Raw genomic sequence first — 20,166 nt, 5'->3', positions numbered from 1 at the left:
CACTTTATGAACATTGGATATATCCTCTAGCTCTTCTTAACCATTTTTCTGTGGTCCTGGAATTAATAATTGTGGTAAATATTACACTCAGAAGGGAAGAGGCAGGGGAAGAGTGGGAATTAGGAAGTGATGGATGGATGTGTCTGGATGGCAAGTAAGCAAGCCAGGCAGCTGAAGTGTCAGAGTGAATACAAATGAGTTGTGGGGATGCTCCATGCCAGGAGAAGAGGAAACAGTTGACAAAAAAGGGAGAGACTAGGATTCAAAACAAGGAAGGGCTTTTCAAAATGCCAAGAACACCAACTGATCTCTTTTAGTTGTTTGCCTCTCTTCCTTTACCCTCTGGCTGGGAACCAAAGGAGCTAGTGGTAAGTAAGAGTGTTACAGTCAGAGAAAAGTCTTTGAAAAAAGATCTTCCCATGGACAGACTTTTTAAGAAGTGCCAATATATGGCTTCAATAAAGGATCTGTTCCTTCCATCCAGATATCTAGACTAGACTTCAATGCATGAAGAGTTATAGCAGATGCAAACCATAACCCTTGATATCAGAGAATGGGTAAAGTGTTTTGATAACTTGTAAGAACTAGGACTTCTTAGATAGGACAACCCATTTCCATGAAGCTTTTCCCCCCAGGCTTGGGTGAGTGTGTATCCAAGTCTATTGCCTGGAAACTCTATTTCCCTTGCTAAAATGCTCACCTCCTAGGTGGGCACATGACCTAAGCTAGACTAATAAAAATAAACCTTGTGATTTTTGCGGAAACTACTAGAACAGTTACAAATCTTTGTGTTTGGGTTGGCAAACCAGTAGGGGGTAGAGCTGGAGCTGGTGGCCTTGGCTATCTCATTTGGGAGTGCTTGCCTAAGAACCAACATGAAAAGCAGAGCCAAGAGATCCATGGTAGCATTTGGACACCTGGATCCAGCCATCCCTGAAGCTGCTTTACCATTACATAGCCAGCAAATCTTTTTTTTTTTTTCCCACTTATGCCACTTTAAATTAAGTACATACTCAGTGACTTAGAATTTCAGGGAATTGGTCAGTTCCCATTTCACTTGTTAATTAATAGCAATCAATCATCTCCTTGAGAGGTTGTCTCCAGGCTCTTCAAATATGTCTGGAGGCATTTAATATGGGATGAAGGAGGGGAAAGAAAATGAAATGGGAGAAAGTGAGTTCTAAGAAACTGGACAGATGCAAAAAAATACCCACCAGCACTTTGTTTTCCTTGTAAAAGTAAAGGAAAAAAATCCACGTGGGGAAAGAGATTACAGTCACTTGAGACCTTAGATAAGCATTAAAAACAAATAAATTATGTTCTGAAACAACTTACACACACACACACACACACACACCTCCAATCTGTGTGAATGAGTAGCAAGAAAACCCGTTTGGAGTTCCAGGTTTTATAGTCTTGCAAATATGGGGATAATTTACATGCCTTCCTCACATTGTTATGGAAAAAATTAAAACTTCCTTCTAGATGACCAGAACTAAGTTTTCCATTCCTATAAAAAATCTTGGGAGAAGCCCATCTGGAATCTAGTTTCAATAAAAATTGTTCTCATAAAGCTGACAAACAGATAACATACCAAAGAGGTTTTACTTTCCACGAAAAAAAAAATGTGTAAGAGTTTAAGGAAGATAAAAAGAAATCAAGTAGAATGCAAATGGTAGCTCTCAAATATTTAGAAGAGTTGAAAATTTTGATCTCTCTAGTGCAGAAAAGATATTTTGTAGTGTGTGTGTGTGTGTGTGTGTGTATACGTGTGTGTGTGTTATGAAAGTCATTTCATCTAGACGTGATGGAGAGCTTAAGCTTACTTCTAATGGCCTCTTAGTGCAATTGTTAAGTACTTAGATTGTGAATCAGAGGGACTTGGGTTTAACTCTAAAATAATAAATATGTGACCTGGACAAGTTACTTTATATCTCTGTGCCACGATTTTCTTATAAAATAAACAAGAAAATAAGTGCCTTCTTCAAAGGGTGACTGTGAGGATTAAATGAACTACTTCCTACATGGTACTTAACATCGGCGGGTATGTTGCTGGATATTTAATAAATATTAGTTGTTTCTGTTATATTTATATATTATTATTACAATTACTATTTAATTTCCTAAATAGAAGCATAAGGAAAGGAATTATTCCAATGGTTTAACCTATAAACTTGGGTGCTCTGGAAGGACTTTTTAAAACAGTGATGACATGAATTAATTTATCTTCAGAAATCTAAGAACCTGGGCCAGAGAAGTTTCAATGCTTTTTCCAAGCACTGAGTATTCTTAGTTAAACCAAAGTGCTTCATCAGAGTTCTATTACATATTTAAGACATACACATACATACACACACAAGGTTTGTGTTACACTATTCAGAACTTCTGAGTAAGGGTTATCTTTTGTTTTGTTTTGTTTTCTCATGTGCCAAAGCTACATTTTCACTTGGTACAGCTGTAAACACAATAGGTAATATTCACTGAATGATTCCCAGATGCCAGGCATTATAGTAAATGCTGTATGTAACAAGAAGCATTTTATTTATGTATTTCGGCAAATCCATGCTAGGTACCATCACCACTCCCATTTTGCAGGTGTGGAAACTGCAGCTCTGAGAGTAAAGCCACTTGTTAACATTATCCTGCTCACAGGTGGTGGAGTCAGGATTGGAACCCATGTGTGCCTGATCTCAAAGCTCAGACTCCTAGCGATGTAGAGTAGCAGACTCAAGAGCAGAAGAGCGCGGGAGGAAAGATGAGTGGAACAAAGTTTGGTTAATAGAATGAGTGCACTTTCAAGGAAAAAAATAAACTATGAAAAAGAGGGGAAAAAAAAACACCTGTTCCTTCTCACATCAGGGCACCACTGGTGTATGATTTTTGTTTGTTTTAAATTAGAACATATCGTTAGTCTGCATAAACCTAGCCAAAGAGGGCCTCACCACAATTAAAATCAAGTCCAAATATAACAGAGAAGAACAAACCTGACTCCATCTTGGATCTATTCCTTTAGCATTAACCCTTGTGCTCTGTTGCCTGTGCTTAGTCATGCTGGCTCTGCACCTTTTTAAAAAAATGTTGCCTATAGCCTGAAATAGGCAGAGCCCATTCTTAAGGCTCTGACCTTTATATATATATTTATTTATTTATACATTCTAGCGGTTGTTCTTTTTTAAAATATTTATTTATTTGTTTTTGGCTGCTTGAGGTCTTAGTTGCAGCACGTGGGCTCTTCATTTCAGCACACGGGCTTTGTTGCAGTACACAGGCTCTCACTGCGGTACTCAGGCTTCTCTCTAGTTGTGGCCCGTGAGCTCCACAGCGCATGGGCTCCAGGGCGTGTGGGCTCTGGAGTTTGTGACATACGAGCTCTCTAGTTGAGGCTTGCGGGTTTAGTTGCCCTTCAGCATGTGGGATCTTAGTTCCCGATCAGGCATCCAACCCACGTCCCCTGCATTGGAAGGCGGATTCTTAACCTCTGGACAGCTAGGGAAGTCCCAAGGCTCTGACCTTTAAAGGTATAACACTTTCCCATTCATATAGAGATACAAAGTTGCAGAACAGAAAATGCATTTATCTTGTTGGAGGCTTACAGGAACATACATGGACAGCCGCAAGAACAAAGGATTCTGTCACCAAGAAGTTTTCAACAAACAAGCTACACCCCCTTTTGGTATAAAAGAAGCCTGAATTCTAGCTCTGGTAAGATGGTTCTTTGGGACACTAGTCCACCATCTTCTCAGTCTGCTGGCTTTCCAAAAAAAAGTAGCTATTCCTTGCCCCAAAGCCTCATCTCTCGAATTATTGGTCTCTCGTGCAGTACGAGCTTGGACTCAGCAATACAAACTCTATGGTGGACCACACCCATACTGAGCCTCGGACCATACTGTGTGCTTCCTCTCACCTCTCAGCTCACCAATCTTGTTCCCACCTGAAGCCCTTCACACTGTTTGTTCTTTGCACCTGGGCTACCTCGTTACCATTCAGGCGCCCCCGCCCCCCAGGTCAGGCCTTCCTAGACCACCCTCTCTAGAGTACCCCCTCCCACTCACCCCATTCACTCTGTGGATTTTGCAGAGCCTTCATTGGTCTCTGAAGTGATCTCATTAACTCATCATTTACTTGTTTCTTCTTCATAAGAATGTAAGCCCTGAGTGGACAGACTTGGTCTGTTTTGATTATAGCTACATCCCCAGTGACCCCAGCAGTGCTTGGCATATAAGAGGATTAAGTCAGGGAACACAGGAAGGCAGTGAGAAGAGCCCGGGGCATAGCAGGTGCTCAGCCACTATGATTTTAACAGCGCCAAAAACAGCAACCCGTGTGATAATGGTGGTGGCAGAGATGGAATTCCTTTGTTTTTTTTATTGAAGTATAGTTGATTTACAATATTATATTAATTTCAGGTGTACAACATCATGATTCAATATTTTTATAGCTTATACTCCATTTAAAGTGATTACAAAACAATGGCTATATTTCCTTGTGCTGCCTAATATAAGGTTCTGTTTAATTATTTTATAGAAAATGGTTTGTATCTCTTCATTCCCTACCCCTCTTTTCCCTTTCCCCTGCCACTTTCATTTTAAAATGGCTAAATTTATTTTGCAGTTTTTTTCTTTGAAGAATTCATTATCCAAACATTCCTAGTCCTTAAGGTTAGAGAGGAAAGCAGAAAACTGTCATCATAATTTTATTCACAAACGAAGTGCCCACTTACAATTCCCCACTCAGACATCCCTTCCTATGCGACACTGTCACATGTGTCAATATGGTGATCAGTCAGGATAAAAACTAAATAAAGAGGAAATGCAATGCACACTAATTGTAAAGGGAAATTGCAAATCTTGCAAAAGACAGAGGCGTTCATAGTCATGAAAAGATCACACACATGGTTGTTGTTGGATCAGGGTCTGGCAGAGTTAAAATAGTTCACCAAAGAAGAAGGAAAAATAGAAGGGAAAGTAGATGATGACACACTAAGTTCTTCAAAAGAGAAGTGTAGTTGAATATCAAAGGATTACGATAGGCCCTAGGGAAGACTGATGAAGGCCTCAAAATGTTCTGCAAAAATGACCCATTTGCAGTCAGGCTGCAGGAGTCAAATGACACTTCAAACAACTGTGGCTTTCTGTGTTGTGTAAATGCATTTGTTGTTTTAAAGGTCTTGAAATAAGGATTCACGTGGCAGCTGCTCATGGCTTGGAGGAAGATGTTAGATTTGAAAACTTCACTGAATGATCAGATTTCATGGTCTCCATCGCAATATTAAAAAGGCAGTTTATCTTCTCCGAGAGTTTCTAGCATAAATAAAAGAAAGGAGTGGGTTTGGGAGGCAAGAGGGAGGAATTCTCAACTGTCAGCTGGATACAAGATGTCTGAACACTTGGTGATGAAAATGCTGGGTTCAGACTTTACGTGGGCAGAAGGTAACTCACCCCACACTCTCGCAAAACCGTCCTCTGAAGTCAGCCGTGAGTGTTACTCATTGTGACACAAGACTACACAGTGATGCTCAGGATTTCCCCTCTCCTCTTTACTCACGCATTTCCTATCATTCATATGCCTACAGAAGTCTGGAACCTGCGAAGATTATTTAAATGCAGAACCAGCCTCTGCTCCAACGTGAGCAAATACGGTCACTCAAAGACACATCAGATGTTTGATTTTTTCTCAACTTGACAATAATGCACATTTAACACGTGTTTACCTCCCACATGATTAATCTCTCAACCCTTTCCTGTACCCGTCTCTACCCTCTACACTTATTGCAGTATAACGAGCATCTGCAACCCGGTGTGGCTTATAGACCTTTGTTCATGCTCAGATAAATACATACAAGCCTCCAGATATTGATACATGTACACATGTCCCGGTTGGTTCTTATAAAAACAGGAGTATATAGATATCATTTTTGATTGCTTTTATGTATCATTGTTATCAACTGAATGTGTCTCCCCAAAGTTCATACACTGAAAGCGTAACCTCCACTGTGATGGTATTAAGAGGTGGAGCCACTGGGAGGTAATTAGGTCATGAGGGTGGAGCCCTCATGGATGGGATTAGTGCCCTTGTAAAGGAGTCCCCAAAGGGCTCTTTTTCCTCCTCTACTGTGTGAGGGCATAGTGAGAAGACAGCTGACTGTGAACCAGGAACCTGTCCCTCACCAGACAAGGAATCTGCTGGCACCTTGATCTGGGACTTCTCAGCCTCTAGCGCTGTGAGAAACAAATGGTTATTGTTTAAGCCACCCAGCCTATGTTGTTTTTGGCGGAGCAGTCCAGATGGACGAAGACAACAATAGTTCTCCCTCCCATTCAATATATCCAAATCTACCTTCTCTGTTTTTAATAGCTGCAAACTATTCTTTAATGTGGATATACCAAACAACACATGCCATTGCCTAATCAATGAACATTCTGATAGTTTCCAAATCTTTTTTCTTCCATTTCCATTACAAACAAAGCTGGGGAAAACGTCCTTGTTCAAAAATCCTAAACTCATGCTTTATTTCTATAGAAGAGAGGTACAGATGTAGAATTGCTGAATCCAAATGAACGTGCATTTAATTTTTAAAAATAGACACTGCCCTATTACTTCCCCCAAAGAGGCTCTAGAGACTGACATTTCCAGCAGCACTGTGAGGAGTGTCTCCCATCCCTGAGAGTGGCAGGGCTGCAAAGCAGCAGGAACATTGATCACATACATTTACAATATTAAACACCATTTAAGTGGTTAAAAAAAAAAAAGCTTACCAGGGGAAATCATATAGCATTCTATTAGTGCCCTCAGCTATTAGGACAAGAAGGGTAAGTTTTGGAGATGCTAGGTGGGAGTAGGTTGAATTCAGGCCACATAGAACACTGCTAAAGAGTGACAGTTATTAGCGTGGGACCCCGGGGCACTGAGAGTATCTAGCCAGAAAGGAATATGAGAAAGGGGCTCAGAGGAGAAGGACAGGGAAAAGAGCCAAGTCAAAAAGACGTGACATTCTCCAGAGCAGAGATACAGATGATCACTGAGCACATAAAAAGATGCTCAATATCATCTGTCATTAGGGAAAGACAATCAAAACCATGTGTTACCACTTCACACCCACCAGGATGGCCATAATAAAAAAGACAGGCAATAACCAGCGTCAGGGGAGATGTGGGGAAATCAGAACCCTCGTATGTTCCTGGTGAGATGTAAAATGGTGGGATCGCCTTGGAAAGCCACTTAGCAGTTCCTTAAAAAGTTAGACATCAAGTTACTATATGATCCAGTAATTCCCTTCCTAGGTACATAGCCAAGAGAATGAAAATGTATGTTCACACAAAAACTGGTACACAACTCAAATGTCCATCAACTGACGACTGGATAAACAAAACGTGGCACATCCATACAGTGGAGTATTATTTACACATCTGTATAAAACAGTGAAGTACTGCTACCTGCTACAACGTGGGTGAAGCTTGAAAACATTATGCTAAGTGAAAGACTCCAAATACAAACTGCCACCTATCGTATGATCCCCTTTATGTAAAATGTCCAGAATAGGCAAACCCACAGAGACAGAAAGTAGATTAGTGGTTGCCAGGGGCTGGGGGAGGGGAAATAGAGATTAACTGCTCTAGGAACGTCTTTGTTAGCTGATGAGAATGTTCTGGAATCAGATCGTGGTGATGGTTGCACTACCTTGTGAATACACTAAAAAGCACTATATTGTACACCTGAAAAGCATGACTTTTATGGAAGGTGAATTATACCTCAATTTTGAAAATGAAGACATTATATAAACAAACACCAACACAGCAGGTGATGGCTCTGGGGTGGGGAATAAACACCAAACATGAGCAGAGACTCCACAGAAAAGACAGATGGCTGGCTTTTAAGCCAATGAAAAGATGTGCAACCTTATGAATAGTAAAATGTAAGCAAAATAAAATTACGAGACTTAGCTCTCCTCCCATCAAATTGGTAAAAAGGGAGACATTCAGTAACAGGCAGTGGAGAAAGTATAAGAAAAACCATATCTGTTGTTGGTGGGAGTGTAATTTGGCCATCTCTTTGGAGGATAATTCAGTAATATATATCAATATTTAAAAATTCACCAACTCTGGGAGCTCTAACTTCTACTTCTGGAATTTTACCCTATAAATACAATCGCACACAGGCACAAAGATACACATAACAGATACACGTCATCTGCTGGACTATTGTGGTGGCAAAATAGTAGAAACACCCTAATCGTTTATCAGTAGGGACTTGGTTAAATAAATGACCTTTTGTTCATATAATGAAATACTCCACAGGCATTAACATTCTCCAAGACATACAGTAAGTGAAAAAAAAGCCATGTCCATCAGTCGGTATAGTATGTTCCCATTTGTTTTTTTTTTAACGATGTCAAGAGGTAGAGGGGAGGATTTAAAAATATACACACTTGGAATACCTTGGGTCACAAGAAACTGTTAAAGAGTTCTTGCCTCTAAGAAAGGAAATTTGGGGATGGAGGTTGGGGAGTGATCAGAATTGGGGTGGGAAAGTGTTCCCGGTCCTATCTTATTATGTAGACTGTTGAGAATGTTCGCTATGTATATGTACAAAGTCCCATCCCATCCCATGTCATTTAAAAATGTGAAGTAATGAAAAGAAAAATTAAAGGGAAAGGAAAGGTCTAGAAAAGAGATGACCTGCTTCCGGTTTGCCTGGGGCTGCCCAGCAGCGGTGGCAGGGTCTGTAACTAACAAGGTGCAGCTCTGACTGGAAGGGTTTGCTGGGCCAAGTGGGTCCTGCATCCTGGAGTGAGTGGCATGGCCTCTGGGGCACCTCTATATTCCAGAGTCTGACCCTCTGCTCAGCAAACTCAGAAACTCAAACTTTCTAAGTCACCTGGAGTCCCTGTACCTCCCAGAGGTCATTCTAAAAAGGACTTGTGAATTAACCACAGGCAGCTTATTGGTTTAAGACAATGGAGCTGCAAAGCAGATGGGTCCCTGGTGACCTCCCACCCATGTGGACCCGCCCTATGGGAAACTCACGTGGGAGCCCATCACCACGGGCAGGATGCCCGGTGAGCCCAGCAGTGAAGCCGGCACACTTCGGGTTGGCTGTAGGATTTAAAGGTTTGATTGTTTCAGGCTGGGATAATCTGACAGTAATAATGATGATAAGAAAGGCTATCATTGTTGAGAGATGTGATTTTAGGGAGAAAAACTTTACAGAATCAGAGGCTGGCTTATATGAGATCCACTTACAGCTTGGGGTTGGGCCAGCAGAGTGTTTAGATGTTTCTGAATTGGGGAATTTCATTTGCAAATCCTAAAACGGGGCTTTCATTGAAATATCCTCATATCTGCCAAGGGGTTATCCACAGGGCAGCCACGCCGAGAGCTGAGACAGGGAGGGTCTCCAGTTTCCTGCAGCCTCCACATCTCGTGCCAGTTCTCGGATGCAGTGGTCCTCACACCTGGGGGAGCAACAGAATCTCCTGGAGGGCTGGTGAGGACAGAGGGTGGGCCGTGGGCCCCACCCTCAGCACTGGATTCTGGAGGTCTGAGCTGGGCTGCAGGTCTAACTGGTTCAAGGTGACAAGATGTTGCTGGTCCAGGGACCACTCAGAATCACTGATACACATCCCAGCTTTTATACCGACACATGGAGCCAGACTCCACTTACATTTTCCTGCTCTCATTCCCAGAAATATTTGGTCTTTGAGGTATGTTTGCATACATCAGGTCTCACCCACTCATACGTTGCTTTAATTGTTAAACTTCCAGCAATTTGGAGGGCACCTTACCATTTCTTCAGTCTCGTTGATTTATTATTTTTATTCTTGTTAAATGAAAAGCGTTGGCACGTGAGTGTGTTTATCCTATTTCCAGATCTGGTGAAAATGCACTGTGGGGAAATGAGACAGCATGCAGTTGTCACAGGACGATGCTGCTTCTCTTCTTGTCGTTTTTTATGTTTTCCCTCAGTCTCTCCCTGACTCTCTTGGTCTTCCCTTCAAGAGATGGACAGGTTCATATCACTCAAGCTCCAGGAACCACGTTGATGTTTCTGTCTTTAGAGTGGATTGTGCTACTGGCTGTCTTCTTGGTCCAGAGATCCAGAGAGCAGTTGTATGTTACCTGGCCACCGCGTGGAAGTTAATGCGTCCAGAAGGTCTGCACCCTGGAACGGGAAGCTGTGCCCCGTGTCAGCCACGGCGGGGACAAACATCTTCCAAACAAGTTAAAGCAGAAATGCCAGTGTTCTACTTCTGAAATATGTGAATAAGGAATTTTCTATTGGAGTGTATTTCAAAGGGTTTTCAACACTGGATGAACACGAGGAGCTTTAAAAATACCTAGCCCAGGGAAACTTGAAAAAGACATGCCCGGGCCCTACCCTCCAGGGCTTCTGATTGTATTAATATTATTCTAGCTGGGGCCCGGGTATTTTAAAATTTAAATATTTAAAAATTCCCCAGCAGATTCTAATGTGCATTCCAGTTTGGGAGCCACTATTTCCAGGAGTCTACATAAGCATAATGGCCATCATTTGTTGTCTCAGGCACCAAGTAAAAAGATTTGCAAGCATTATCTGATTTTCTCCACCAGAAGGTTGAGAAGTCCCTGGTTTAAACTCACACGGCTGCTGAGAGGTGGAGTGAGGCCTCAAACACAAGTGGTCTGTACAGGCAGACCTCGGAGATATTGCAGGTGTGGTACCAGAGCACAGCAATAAAACGAATATTGCAATAAAGTGAGTTACACAAATTTTTTGGTTTCCGAGTGCATACAAAATTATGTTTACTCTATACTATAGCCTATTAAGTATGCAGTAGCATTATGTATAAACAAATGTGCATACCTTAATTTAAAAATACTTGATTGCTAAAAAATGCTAACCATCATCTGAGCCTTCAGAGAGTTATATGCTTTTTCTCTTTTTTTTTAAACAAATATATTTATTTTTATTGGCTGTGTTGGGTCTTTGTTGTTGCACGTGGGCTTTCTCTAGTTGTGGCGAGCAGGGGCTACTCTTCGTTGCGGTGCGTGGCCTTCTCATTGCAGTGGCTTCTCTTGTTGCGGAGCACGGGCTCCAGGTGCACGGGCTTCAGTTGTTGCAGCACATGGGCTCAGTAGCTGTGGCGCACGGACTTAGTTGTTTCGAGGCACATGTGGGATCTTCCCGGACCAGGGATCGAACCCATGTTCCCTGCATTGGCAGGCAGATTCTTAACCACTGTGCCACCAGGGAAGTCCCATCATGTGCTTTTTCTGGTGGAGGATCCTGGTGGCTGGATGAGGGTGGTGGTTGCTGAAGGCTGGGGTGGCTGTGGCAATTTCTTAAAATAAGACAACCGTGAAGTCTGCCCCTTTCAAGAATGATTTCTCTGTAGCATGCAATGCCTTTGACAGCATTTTACCCACAGTAGAACTTCTTTCAAAATTGGAGTCAATCCTCTCAAACCCTGCCACTGTTTTATCAACTAAGTTCATGTAATATTCTAAAGCCTTTGTTGCCACTTCAATGATCTTCACAGCTTCATCAGCAGGAGCAGATTCCATCTCAAGAAACCATTTCTCTGCTTATCCATGAGAAGCAGCAACTTGTTCATGAAGGTTTTATCATGAGATTGCAGCAATTCAGTCACGTCCTCAAGCTCTACTTCGAATTCTAGTTCTCTTGCTCTTTCCACCGCTCCGGCAGTGGCTTCCTCCGCTGAAGTTTTGAACCTCACAAGATCATCCATGAGGGTGGGAATCAACTTCTTCCAAACTCCTGTCAATGTGGATATGTCGACCGCTTTCCATGAATCACAGGTGTTCTTCACGGCATCTAGAATGGTGAATCTTTTCCAGAAGGTTTTCAAGTGACTTTGCCCAGATCCATCAGAGGAATCACGATCTATGGCAGCTATAGCCTTACGAAACGTATTTCTTAAATAACAAGACCTGAAGGTCAAAATGACTCCTTGATCCATGGGCCGCCGCATGGATGCTGTGTCCGCAGATATGAAAACAACATAAATCTTGTTGTCCTTCTCCATCAGAGCTCTGGGGTGACCAGGTGAATCAACAGTGAGCAGCAGTGGTCTGAAAGGAATCTTTCTTCTGAGTAGTAGGTCTCAAGACCGGGCTTAGAATATTTCGTCAATCATGTTGTAAACAGACGTGCTGCCATCCAGGCTTTGCTGTTCCACGTAGAGCACAGGCGGAGCAGAGTTCGCCCTTAAGGGTCCTAGGATTTTCAGGATTGTAACTGAGCACTGGCATCAACTTAATGTCGCCAGCTGCATTAGCCCCTAACAAGAGAGTCAGCCTGCCCTTGGGAGCTTTGAAGCCAGGGACTGACGTCTCCTCTCTGGCTATGAACACGCTAGGTGGCATCTTCTTCCGACAGAAGGCTATTTCATCTACGCTGAAAATCTGTTGTTCAGTGTCACCACCTTCACTCATCACCTCAGCTGGATCTTCTGGGTAACTTGCTGCCGCTTCTACATCAGCACGTGCTGCTTCATCCTGTACTTTTATGCTATGGAGACGGCTGCTTTCCCTAAACCCCATAAACCAACCTCCGCTAGCTCCAAACTTTTCTTCTGTAGTTTCCTCATTTCTCTCAGGCTTCCTAGAATTGAAGAGAGTTAGGGCTGTCTCTGGATTCGTTTTTTTTTTTTTTTTTTTTTTGGCTTAACAGAATGCTGTAGCTGGTTTGACCTTCTATTCAGACCACTAAAACTTTCTCCATGTCAGCAATAAGGCTGTTTCACTTTCTTACCGTTCCTGTATCACTGCAGTAGCACTTTTCATTTCCTTCAAGAACTTTTCCCCTCGCGTTCACAACTTGCCTAACAATTTGGCAATGGCTTTCGGTGTGTCTTGTCTTTGGACGTGCCTGCCTCACTAAGCTTAACCATTTCTAGCGTTTGATTAAGATGAGAGATGTGTGACTCCTCCTTTCATTTGAACACTTAGAGGCCACCATCGTGTTATTAACTGTCCTAATTCCAACAATTGGTCTGTCTCAGGGAATAGGGAGGCCTGAGAAGAGGGAGAGAGACGGTGGAAGGCCGGTCGGCAGAGCAGTCAGGGCACAGGACATTTATTGATTAAGTTCATCCTCTTACACATGTGAGGTCTGTGGCACCCAAAAACAATTACAGTAGTAACATCAAAGATAACTGATCGCATATCACCAAATATAATAATAAGGAAAGAGTTTGAAATATTGTGAGAATTACCAAAATGTGACACAGAGACATGAAGTGAGTAAATGCTGTTGGAAAAAAATGGCTCCGATAGACTTGCTCAACTCGGAGTTGCCACAAACCTTCAATTTGTAAAAAATGCAGTATCTGTAAACCACGATCAAGTGAAGCACAATAAAACAAGGTGTGCCTGTATTACTTGGCTTCCCTCCTGAAGAAGCTATCTAAAATGCAAAGGATAAAAAGATGTACAAGAATGTTTATTGCAACATTGTTCGGAGTAGAGAAAAACAGAAAAAAAAAAAAAAAAGCCCAACATCAGGATAATGGCTGAACGAATTACAGTACATCCACACCTTAAAGTATTTTGTAATTGTTGTAAAACAATGAATTAAAGATGTACCAGCCCAAGTGGAGGGATCTGCACACGTTTGAGGAGCTCAAGGATTTGTTCTGGGCTGGGGTGGCTGGAACACTTGGGGACTAGCTGAGCATTCCTTTCTTGTCACATGGCTTCTTCACATGACTAGCTGGGGCTCCCTTCCAGCATGGTGGTCTCAGGGTCGTTCCGACATGGTGGTTAGCTTTCCCCAGAGCTAATGCTACAAAAGACAAAGGCAGAGGCTGCAAGACTTCTTAAGGCTTCGGCTTGGAAGTCATGTGTCATCCCTTCCACTACATACTATTCGTTCTACAGGGTCACCCCAGATTCCAAGGGAGAGAACCACACAGGGTTGTGAATGCTGGGAAGCCTCAGTTATTGGGGGGAGGGCAGGGATGTACAACTCTGGAGACTGGTTACCACAACAGAGGAACAGGGAGGATACATGGATCAGACAGAAATTCTCCACTAGAATTTCTGATGAGAAAAACCACTAAGAGTTTGAGAAGTATTAGATTTCAAAGGGACATCTGCATACTTCCAAGGACAGAGACGCACGGAGCTGGCGGGCCATCTGGCAGAGCCAGTGTTCGGAATTCTCTGTAACCACTTTACGCAGAGAGCTGATGCAGTGCAACACAGGGGAAGTGCCTGTGTGGGTGGCGTGTCTAGCAGGGTCTCAGGGTGGAGAATTGAAGATAAGGAGCTTATTTATTGAGTGAGATATATATATACAGCAAGAGAATGGAAGGAGAGAGAAAACCAGCATCCAGGAAATGAGCTAGATCCCTTTAACGTCTTTTGCAAGGCCAGAGTAAACATTTGCGCTACTTTTTTTGTTGCTCAATTGTAATTCTTTGAAATCAAAGCTGGCGGACAGACGCTAGAAACTGCCTGTGCCATGGCCAACCCACTCCAACGCCTTTTCTTTGCTCACTGCCCAGAGAGATACCTGACTTCCAGGCATCGCCTGCAGCTAGCAGGGGCCGTGGGACCTTGTTCTGGGCAATGAGATATAAGTGGTTGCCTACTTGGGGCAGGGGCTTCTGGGAAGGTCCTTCCTTTCTTTCCTCATAAAAGGAGAAAAAAGAGTGGCAGATCGTGGCTTTTCCCTTCCTGCTTTTGGGTCCCCTCACGTGAGGACTTGATGTGTGGGTCTATGGCATCTCGGGAGCCGCCGTACATAATTGGCACACTTACTTGGGATCTTGATAATGCTCTCAAGAGGCTGCACCAGGCTTGGAGCTGCCAACCCCCAGACTTCTTGTTATAATTAAAAGTGCCATTTACTTAGGGTTGTATTACTTGCAGCAGATACATCAGGATCTAGAACTTTCTCTCCAGCCGCATTGTCTTGCTCCTCTGCTGCCACTGGTCTGCCGTGCCGCCATTCACTTGTTCATCAGTCATTCCCAAGCCCTGAGTATCTCAGAGCCTGTGCTAAACTCTAGGATTATTGCAACAACAAAGGAAATACTCTGTTCCCAGGGCCTTTTATCCAAGAAGGGGAAACAGATTTAAAAAGCCAGCCAGTTGTGGGGAGACCGTGATGCTAAGAGGACACATGTATTTGCTCCCTTCCCAGCCAGTGATGCTGGTCCCACGTTTTTTGCTCTGTCAGGTAGCTACGAGTTCTGGTGTTGGGTCCCCATCACACATTACCCAGGCATCATGACTGGCCAGTGCGTCTCTTCTCATTCATTACAGAACAGCATCGGCAGAGGGACTGTTTAATCCAGTAAAATGACTAAGGATTTTCAATCCAGTAAAACGATTCCACTTACTGCTTTTAAAAAAAGCAAAATTAGGCAATTCTTCTTTTTAGAAAAAAATTGACTAGGAACAAAAAGGAAAGATTAATTTTTTAGAAACTTCTTATCCAGGTAAAACAGAGACGGTCTTCTGTTTCTGAAAAATGACGTTTTCTGGCAGATAAATCATGCCTTCGTCTCTACCATTCATCAGCAGTGAGAACTGAACCATTTTTTAAAAAGGGAGAACGAGTGTGATAAATTTGATAGAAAGGAATCAAAGAAAGAGAAAAAATGAGGCGTTTTTATTTCCCTAAACACTGGTGAGGTTTGGGGCCTACATACACAGGTAGGGAAGTCTGGTCAGGTGATACGACCCGGGCTTCGGCGGGGCTAGGGCTTAAGTCGGGCTCCCCACGACCAGTGTGGAAACACCCCTCTTATAAGGACCCTGGGGTCACCCTGGGCCCACCTGGATAGTCCAGGCTCAGCTCCCCATCTCAAGATCCTTAATGTAATCACATCTGCAAAGCCTGCTTTTGACAAGCAAGGTAGCATATGCACGGGTTCTGGAGATGCGGCTGTGGGCAGCTGCCTCCTTTTCTCAGCAGGGTGCCTCTGAGATCCCTCCACGGTGCTGCACGTGGGGGAAGCTCACTCCTATTGTTGCTGCGGGGCCTACCGTCGTGGGGACAGGTGACCCCTCTACTGGTGGACGTGTTGCTCTTTTGGAAGCACTCCCTCAGCTACTCTGCAATTCAAATCAACACGGAAAAAGAAAGGGAGAAGCTGAAGGTGCGGATTTCAGCAATCACGTCTGGGCAGAGCACACGTTAGCCTCTAACCCCAAATTACAAGAAAATGCGTTGCTCTCAGCGGCACTGCCGGCAGATCGCGTCGTGCGTGGCTTTGGCATCGTTACCAGCTTTCTCCGACACAAAACTTTCAAATGGCATCTGAAATTGGCAAATTAAGCTAGAAATGTAATATGGCAATAAAACTGAGACATTTTGATTTTCTAAGATATTGTTATTGAAGATGAATTATAATGCTAAGTTTTGGAGAGAAACCCCTCATCCACATGAGCTGTGCTACCTGATGTTTGACATCAAAATCCCCTGGTCTCTCGCCCTTACCAAGAAAAAATACTGTGTGAGATAAATTTATTTCTATGAGGGAACAGAATGTAATTTCATAAATCAGTTTAAAAGAAGTGTTTTGCTCTCTCCCACAATGTCTCTGGAAGACAAATAAGTAAAACACTGAAAAAGAATAAGGGATGTAGGAAAAAAACTTTAAGGTCAGAATTTAAATTTGTAAGAGCTATGCTAGATGGAGCTAATAGAGTGAACTTCAAACTTTACTAACATTAAATCCAACACAGAAAAATACACTTTTCTCACGTGCTGACCACATGCCAGGCACTCTTCCAAATACTGTAGGTGTATCAACTCCTTTAAGCTTCCCAATGATCTTCGAAGCTTCGTCCTACCGTTATTATGATTCCCCTTTTACAGATGTGAGAACAGAGAGGCTCAGCAACTTGCCTAAGGTCACACAGCAGAGCCATGATTTGAATTTGGGATCCTGGCTCCCTACACTGTGTGTTCAGCCACTGTGCCATCACTGCTTCTCAACAAGTCTTCACAGGAAACATTTCCACGTGGCAATGAACGGCTTTAATTGTAATAGGAAAACAAGGGGAAAGTATAGATGGAAAGAAGGAAAACAGTCACCCAGGGTCCCATTTATCTGTTTTTCTGGTGGCTTTTCCCTGTGTGCATGCATACATGCAAACACCAAGGGAGATGAACACACACCAAACGTGCATGAAAAGACCTGGTCAGAAAATTCTGTCCAAAGGACAAAAAAAGTCACCCACGATCCCACTTTTATACCCCTTTAAAAACTGCACTGAAAATTGTAATAACCTAGGGAAAACAGCACTAGGATGGCAAGCTGCCTTCCTCATTAAACGAGATAATCAATTCAAAGTGAGCTGCGGAGGGCTGGGTTGTCAATGGATGTAGGCAGAGTTTTTGACTTCAGAGGATTAAATTTACAGCTTCTCCAGCCGGTGCTGAGGCAAGGCTGCAGGGTACGAGAGCTACATGCAGCTAACCTACGACTCACTCAAACGAGATTCTCTTTTCCCTTGTGTGTAGGTATCCACACAGCCATACACTGTCCCAGGCTGTTACCCTATCTTTCTGTTACTTATTTTCCTCTTTCCAGGAACACCTGCCAATTATATATACATAAATGTTGGGAGCGGGGAGGAAAGGAGAGAAGGAGGGAAGGAGGGAGAAGAAAAAGGAGGGAGGGGAAGCTAGAAAGAGAGAGAGAAAGAGAGGCTTTCTCAATTTTCAACACTTTGTTCCTATGTCCTTCTTCCTACACACTCCTTGCCCTTGTGCCTCATATTAAAATAGGGGCATAACATCAACAATAATAATACAAATAAAATGATGATAAAGAAAATTTCTGTAGGGCATATTATATTCTCAGTGCCTCTCAATTTTTCCACAGTTTGCAAATGGTAAAAACAATATGATTCTCATTTCAAAGTCCGTGCATCTCAATAGCCAGCTTTACACTGTTCTCATCAAAGGCTTCTGCTGTCAATACAATCCACTTTGTGCACATCAAAGTCGAAGTTTGACTCCCAGGGTTGAAAGGCAGGAAGAGATCTGTGACATGATCTCATCCTGTGGTTGCCCATCCTGGCTATGCGTCGGAATCCTCTAGAATGCTTTCAACATTTCAGGCCTCAACCTTAGGGTATTCTAGACAGAAGCTATGGACTGGGACCTGGGCATCTAAGGTTTTAACAAGCAACCTGGGGATATAATACAATAAGAAATATAGGACTTCCCTGGCGGTCCAGTGGTTAAGACTCTGCGCGTCCACTGCAGGGGGCACAGGTTCGATCCCTGGTTGGGGAACTAAGATCCCATATGCTGCATGGTGCGGTAAAAAAATAAAAAATCAAATAAAAAGAGAAATATTGATTTGCTCTTCATCTCTGTTCCTGGCACAAAGCTCCTGAAACTTAACTTTAAGAGCCATGAAGATGACTTTTGCTATTCGTCACAAGTCAGCCCCTTTAACCACATCTGAGTTTATGTTAACCGGGAGACTTTGGAAAAGCCTCTAAGGATGGGGTCCCCGGTTGCCAGGGGAACAAGCCGTGTGATTAGAGGGCTGGGACTTTCAGCTTCACCGCCCCCCCCCCCCATCTCTGAGGAGGGGAGAGTAGCTGGCTATTGAGTTCCACCATCAGTGACCAGTGATTTAATCAACCATGCCTACGTAATAGCCTCCACAAACATCCCTAAAGAACAGGGTTCAGAGAGCTTCTGGGTTGATGACCACATGGAGGTGCTGGGAGGGTGGCATGCCCAGAGATGGCATGGAAGCCTCACCACCCCCCAGCATCTGCCCCCATAGCTTCCCTTATGCATCTCTTCCATCTGGCCATTGCTGAGCTGTATCCTCTTATAATGAACTGATAATCTAGTAAGTATACTGTCTTCCTGCATTCTGTGAGCCATTCTAGCAAATGACTGAAACTGAGAAGGAGGCTGTGAGAACCTCTGGTCTGTAGCCAAGTCGGACAGAAGTTGTGCATAACCTGGGGACGCCCCAGTTGCCACTGGCAACTGAAGTGGGAGGCATCTTCTGGGACTGAGCCCTGACCCTGTGGGAGCTGATGCTGTAGCTCTGGGCGGATGGTGTCAGAACGCAGCTGAGTGGTGGGACACCCAGCTGGTGTCAGAGAATCACCTGGTATGGAAAACCCACACATTTGGTGTCAGATGTGGTGTGAGTAGCAGAGCATAGCGAGGGGAAACAGAGAGCAGGTTTTTTCTTTTTTTTTCTTACACTAGGAAATTTTAAAGCCTCTGGAACCAGTGCTATGACTCATCTCCTTATTGTTCAAGAAAGGAAGCTGAAGCCCAGAAACTTGCATGTAAAGGACAGTAACCATAACCATCCTATAATCAGGACAGAGTAGCTCCTATGTGCCAGGCCCTGAAATATGTACTTTTATTATATCTGATACTTATGTTGTAGGTACTGTTATTATCCCACTTCTCACACAAAGAGGCTGAGCTTCAGAGAGGTGAAGTTATTGGCTCAAGGTCACACAGCTGGTAGGTAGCAAAACCAGCAGTCTGATTCCAGAGATCTTACCCTCAGTCACTGAGCTACACTGCCTCTTCTATATCTAATTTATAGATATTCTTCATGTAATAGGACTCAGTCACTCTTGATGCTTTGAATGTATAGCCTTATACTTCAGAATAAAATCAAATCGGTAAGTACATTGCCCAGTTATAATACTGCTCTCTGTTGTCTTCTTTATTTTACTTGTTTCTTTGGAATTCCTAAGTGCTGGGTAATATGTAAAATGCTTGGTGAATGATCTCCTTGAGTCCTCTCAGCAATTCTGTGAGGTAGGTGTCCTTATCCCCACTTTAGAGATGAGAAAACCGAGGCTTAGAAAGACTTGCTCCAGGTCACATAGCTAGTAAGTTGCAGGGCAGGGATTTGAACTTTGGTCTATCGGACTCCGAAGAGGTCAACCTCTTAGTGTTTCTACTTTATTGCTTTTAACTTATCGCTGTAAATCCTCAACCTCTTCCAGACGTCATACGTACTCAGGAGAGATGAGTATTGTTACAAGCTGAATTGTCAAGAAGATGAAGAATCCCCAGCTCCCATGACCTCATTTGGAAATTGGGTCTTTGCAGAGGACCACGTTAAGACGAGGCCAGTGGGAGTGTGCCCGATCCCACGTGACTGTGTCCTTATGAAAGGGGGAGATCTGGACACAGAGACAGACAATC

At 43.3% G+C, this 20,166-nt stretch overlaps 1 protein-coding gene across 10 annotated transcripts in view; it reads right to left on the bottom strand.

Annotated features, from left to right (window-relative positions):
- Positions 1–20,166, bottom strand: part of BCAS1 (brain enriched myelin associated protein 1) — a 102,036-nt gene that overhangs the window by 67,237 nt on the left and 14,633 nt on the right. The gene's annotated exons all lie outside the window — the stretch shown is intronic.

The sequence above is a fragment of the Hippopotamus amphibius genome, chromosome 12, assembly GCF_030028045.1.
Source record: "Hippopotamus amphibius kiboko isolate mHipAmp2 chromosome 12, mHipAmp2.hap2, whole genome shotgun sequence".
Taxonomy (NCBI): Eukaryota; Metazoa; Chordata; class Mammalia; order Artiodactyla; family Hippopotamidae; genus Hippopotamus; species Hippopotamus amphibius.
This window is presented reverse-complemented; position numbering and strand designations above follow the sequence as displayed.